The 6,000-nt window shown below is 33.5% G+C and overlaps 1 protein-coding gene across 2 annotated transcripts in view; it reads right to left on the reverse strand.

The window, feature by feature from the left end:
* TRDN (triadin) overlaps positions 1-6,000 on the reverse strand; it is a 129,965-nt gene that overhangs the window by 39,251 nt on the left and 84,714 nt on the right. The window lies entirely within an intron of this gene.

Consider the following 6,000-nt stretch of genomic DNA (forward strand, 5'->3'; position numbering starts at 1 on the left):
CCTGAGTTGAGTTGCTTCAGAGACTCTTTTAATATCTTCTGATGTTGGCACCAAAACCTGATCTCTTGCTTTTCTTGGCCTGTTAATTCAGGCTCTGGTTTGACCCACCGTTATTTGTTTCATCAGTTTGCGTGCCTTGACAGAGATGAGCTCTTTTAGTAGCACAAAGTGTTACATTTGCCTGAGTCATTGGGCTCAGAGTTTACTTCTTAGCAACTACCTGGAGAAGTGACTGGATCCTAAATCTCCTTTTACCTCACCCTCCTCAGCCTTTTTCATTTTGAGCCAACCTCCACACCTACTGCCTATTCTCTCTGGGCTTTGTCCTTCTCCCATCCCCGTCACAAGTCTGATCCATGCTTGGAAAAGATAGGCAGAAGATAAAGCTCTTAAGCTTCTCCTGCAGCCTGAGAGCGATATGCAATGGTGCAGTTATGGAGATGAGTTTTGATCTAGATTTATTTAGAGGAGACATCCAAAGATAAATGTATACTTAACAATGTTACTAAGGCCTACCTAGTAACCAATATTCTGAGGCTATGAATTTTAACAAGTTTAGTCATCTTTCCATTCTCCTTCCTTTTTTCATGCACCGTATTTTCCAGACACTTAATGTTCAGCCTGGTGTAAACCACTGAAGCTGCCAGCAAAGATGGATGCAATGAAAGCTCTGACACACACATATGTCCATCCATCTTACTCCCGATGACGCGATACAACCTTCTGAATGGCCTAATCCTAAAGTCTTGAATATTTATGATGCTTAAATTTTCTGGCTCTTTCTCATTCACTCTGACTGCAAGAGCTATTGTGGATTGTAATAAAGTAAGAAAAATACACAATGAAAGAACTGAGTTAAAATTTACCAGGCAGCTCTTTTCAACTCGCAAAGTTTTAGGGAAATTTAAACATACAACTATAGGGGGAAATGTAATTTGTTTTGCTGTAAGTGAGGAATCTCTTCCTCTGCCATTGACATACATCAAGTACAATCTTATAGAACATCAGCCTTTATATTGGGTCCAGCTTATCCTTAAGGACAATTTCTTATTTCAAAGAGCAAGTAGTTCGCAACAAAGGAAATTAAACAATGTAGATTGGCTTCTGGTGCTTTCCTCTAAGGCAAGAGTAAACCTATAGCCCACAAGGCCACCGTGCTCCTAAAATTAAAGATCAGTTTCTCCTGTCCAAAAAACTAAATGTGCGTAACTCTGAATGACTGCAATTATTCTTTCTTAACTTTAAAGCTACATGTCAGGAAAAAGACATGACAAAACCTAATTTCTTGTTAGGAGCCTATTATTCTCCTCTAAAATTACATATTCCAAAGGATATAAATGCTGTAATGATTATTCTTATATACAGATATATTATAGATGGAGGTTTAAGAATAAACTGTAAAAAGGAGATAGAGATAGGTGTATCTGTTAAGTTGCACTTAAAAGTGTTAGTACCAGTATTTTATTAGTAAAATAGACCAGTAATAAACCAGTATTTTATTTTGCACATAAATAGAGAAAAACACTAAGATACCTATGCTGAAAAAACGTATATTTTTTAACTTTGCATTAAGACTTGGATTTTCATTCTCTCTTTATTTCCCTCCCTTTTTCTTTCTCTCTGAGTGTGTGTGTGTTTTTGTGTGTGTGTGTGTGTGTGTGTGTGCATCTCTATCTGTCACTGAGTCTGGCCCTGGTTTTAACTTTAACTTTGGGTCTTTATGAATAATTAAGGGATTTAAAATTAATTTATATTTCTAAAAAATAGAGTATATCCATTTATGATATCATTGCTATTATTCATATTTTCATATTCTTTCAGTTCAATTTATTAATGATAAAATCATATAAAGATTTACCCTCATCTTTATCAAATATACAATGCCCCAACTATTCTATCTTATTTACTGTCTTGTTTAATCATGTATTCATTAAACTTTTAACTGTGGTATTTGCAGGACATTTTACTAAGTAAGGTGATCTTTTACACCTTTGCAATTACTTAAGCTGTAAAATAACATGTTGCATTGATCCTGATGCTAGCAATACCACGTCAAAACTCCATTATGGTCATTTATTATTTTATTAAATAAATTTTCATCATTAGTCTTTGGCAATGTGGTAAGCACATAGTACATGTTCTGTTCTACCAGCTCATTGCTTGTCTCATAGAAAACACTTGAAAAAGATTAATTGAAAAATACATTTGTTGATTGAGTTTAATCCCAGAAGGCATAAAACATGTCCGTATTCTGTTGTAGTGATTAGCTAAGGATATACATTGTGCCGTCATGAAATCTTAGACCTCTGTGCTTTGCTCTCACTCACAAACCTAGGAGTTACCCAGAAAGCAAAATGTTTATTTTCTATTACAATCATGTTCAATTTTTTCCCTTTTACATTTCTTAGAAATTTTGCAAAACTCTGCATCCCTTTCCACAAGTTCTAAAATTTTTCATCATAAGTTAAAGCATTACAAGTGATATAATTTATAGATTATTGTAAATGTTGACATTTAAAAATAAAGTTGCCATATCCCTTTTAAAAACTGAGTTAGTGGAATCCAAACACTATAATATTTTTAGATGTCATTATCAACTTAAAATATTTATCAAAAAATTATTTCTTAACATTTGGAAATTTTTTATCTTTCTCTTTTTGAATTCATATTTTCATTCCACCTCTCTCATACAAATTTTACTCAAGAGCTACATTATGATTCTCTAAGGAAAAAAATTGTGTATATTGAAATTTTAAAATTTCCTTCATATTCTGTGATTTCATATCCTGTAATATATTAACCTTTAGACTATAAGAATCTAAGAATCTAAAGGTTAATATATTGCAAATCTTCATAAGTTATTATTAAGCCTGAAAAGTGGAATTTTTTTTAGAATGCCATCTAGTGAATGGGGCTTTAAAAGTAGTTCACCTATCTGTGGATTAATGTATTTTACAGTTAGAATGAGACCGGCTTCATCAACAAATCTAACCTTATATTTTACTTTTAAAGATACAAATATTGAGAAGCCTTATGCACATCTGTATAAACACACACACACACACAGACACACACACAATATTATTAGGGCAATGGTACTTAATTTTTTTGTCTCCTTCCAAGTAATGTCAAACGACATGAAGAACCAACAACAAATGTATTTGTATCTGAAGTGAAAATAGTACAGTTATAAACCTGGGCATACTCTCAAGCAGATCAATTTTAGGAAAACACTCAAATGGCATTCAATTCCTTTAAATCTCTCTGCTCTTATTTACCCCTTAGAAAGTGAGGTGTTAACATTTCCATGATATATACCCTGGTGTCAAAAATATTGCTTAAAAGCACACTTCCAGATAGTATACCACAATATACAAAATATAATTTTTTCCGAAAATGTGATTTATAATAGTATTTGGTTTTCATAGTTATAATTTTTAGATAATTGTGTAATAAAATATAGTATTTTCTAAAGATTCAGTGCCTGGAGGTCTCATCATGAAGTGTTTTGTAATAGAACTTAGTATTTTAAAATTTTGACAAGTTGAAAAATAACTATGCATGAAGAACATAAAGACACCAGGTACCACATGTAGTACCCTGAAGCTATATTTATATATAACAACTGATTCCATGGACTAGCAGAATCACATATTTCATCCATATTAATAATCCGTTTAATAATCAATACTGCAACCCTGAGATTAGTTGACTACACCATTATTCCATATCAAATTAAGAACTGCAGACTTCAACCACAAATAACAAGCTGGCTGAAATTTTATTTTGTTAAGAATAGCAATAACTCAACAAATAAAGCATACTCAAATAAAATGTTTTAGGTAGACATAGGACAGTTGAATAAAAAATGCTACAGCCTGATAATTTAGGCAATATAAAATGACTAAATATTATTGAATATATATGAATTGACAAGGGTGTTAATGAAGAGTCATTTAGATGGGTGAAAAACAAATGTTTTAAGAGACTATCATTCTACATTGCCCCCAAATTCTTTCTTAAACCAAAATTTGTAAATGTAAAAATGAATAAAATAACCTATAAGACAAGAGTAATTTATAGAATTTTTTCCCCTGATAATAATGTCAAAAGTATACTTGAAATGTAGAATATATATTATAAATGTTTTATAAAATATTACCTACTACTTTAAAGCTCTCATTGCCTCTATACTTCTATGAAAGAAAAGCTTACACATAAAAAATAATAATTACAATGAAATGATCTTCTTGAGTTCACTTTCAATTAAGGTTTATTATTACATAGCCTCTGTACCCAAGATAGGGCATCTGAGATTTTTACTTAAATGTCAATTTTTTTCATGTAACTGTGAATAATACTTTTAAGAAAATATATTCAGGTGATTTAAAGTCAGTTCCCCTAATTTTGAGTGTGTAATCTTTAAAGACATTAATGTACATGTGTTGAAGGACATATATCCCTTAGACTATTTTTAACTAATAAGCATTTCTAACATTTTTTAAAAGTACCCTAAACAACTATTTGATAGTTTTTCTGGTAAAAATTTGATATGCTCAATCAAGGAAATAATTTAAGAAACAATAATAAAACAGCTTTGTATGAATTTGCAGTTTATACTAATTACTATATGAAGCTTAATTTTTAAAGAATTTCAAAGAAAAATTTAAGTCAAAAGAACAGATTTCTTAAATAGTAAATATCAATTTATGAAAAATATGGCTTTATGATAGTCTTATGGAATTCAGTTTATAAGTATAAATGAGCAAACATCATTTATCTGTTTTCCCCTCTTCCATTTCCAATGAAAATAAACATGCATAAGCTGTTATTTCCAGATAATGACTGATAGCTCACTTAAAGTTTGTCTATGTTCGCTCTCTATGGGAAATCAGCTACAGAAAGACACTGCTCCTGATCTCTTGAAGTTTATAGACAAATCTAGAATCTCTAAACCTGAATTTCATGGCTGAAGTCTGTCTTGAGTGCTCAAGTTCTAATTCTGGATTTCTAGGTGTAGAAACCCTTCCTTTCTCCTCACAGAGCTTTATAAACATTTTCATTTCTGGATGCCTTTGCCACAGTTGAGTTTGACTGGCTTAGCTCTTTTTTGCTGCATGAGTTACAAATCCAAAGTTTCTAATTTAACATACACTAAGTGGATTTTACCCCAGATAGTGTGAGGTAATCATCATTTTCTCAGGGAAGGCTGAAACTGTAAGTTTGGATCCCACTGTTTGAATCCACAGTAGGTATTAGGAGAGAGCAACAGAAGCCAGGGTTATCTTCCTGGGTAAGTACCTTCGACAGCCTGCCCATGTGTAGCAGTGACTAAAACATTGCAATTGTTTAAAATCTGGCATAAATATTGGCTCTTTTCTCACAACAAATGTACCTCAGGATGTACTATCTGCTCCCCAGTGGAACTTCCATGAAGTTCCTACCCCTGCATGTCAAAATTCCTGCGCTTCTGAAATTCCTGCCCCACTGCTGTCCTCCTTTGTCTGAGGTTTATCATTCTCTTCATTCAGGTTGTGACCACCTCACTCAGTCACCTTATCTATTCCTGCAAGGAATTCCTCCACAGCACATCCAGGCACATCCGGGTGACTCCACTCCATGACAGTGACATATCACACATACTGACTGGATATGCCTTTGCCTCCTAGACTGTTATGTCCCTCACCATCTTGTTGTCCTGGCCCACGGTCATCACCTAACTTGCAAAATAATGATGGCAAGAAAATAAGAAGGAAAAGAATAAGAATAAAAATTTAAAATCAATACATCTGACCATGGTGAGAATAAATCATGGGTGTCATGGGTGTCATGATTTTCTGGGCTATTTCTTTTTTTTTTTTTTTTTTTTTTTTTAGACGGGGTTTGGGTTTTTCCCCCGGGTTGGGGGGGGGGGGGGGGTTTTCCCCTCCCTGCAACCCCCCCCCCCCCGGTTCCCCCCTTTCCCCGTCCTCCACCCTCCCAGTAGCTGGGACTACGGGC

The sequence above is a fragment of the Theropithecus gelada genome, chromosome 4 (genome assembly GCF_003255815.1).
Source record: "Theropithecus gelada isolate Dixy chromosome 4, Tgel_1.0, whole genome shotgun sequence".
In the NCBI taxonomy this organism is placed as follows: Eukaryota; Metazoa; Chordata; class Mammalia; order Primates; family Cercopithecidae; genus Theropithecus; species Theropithecus gelada.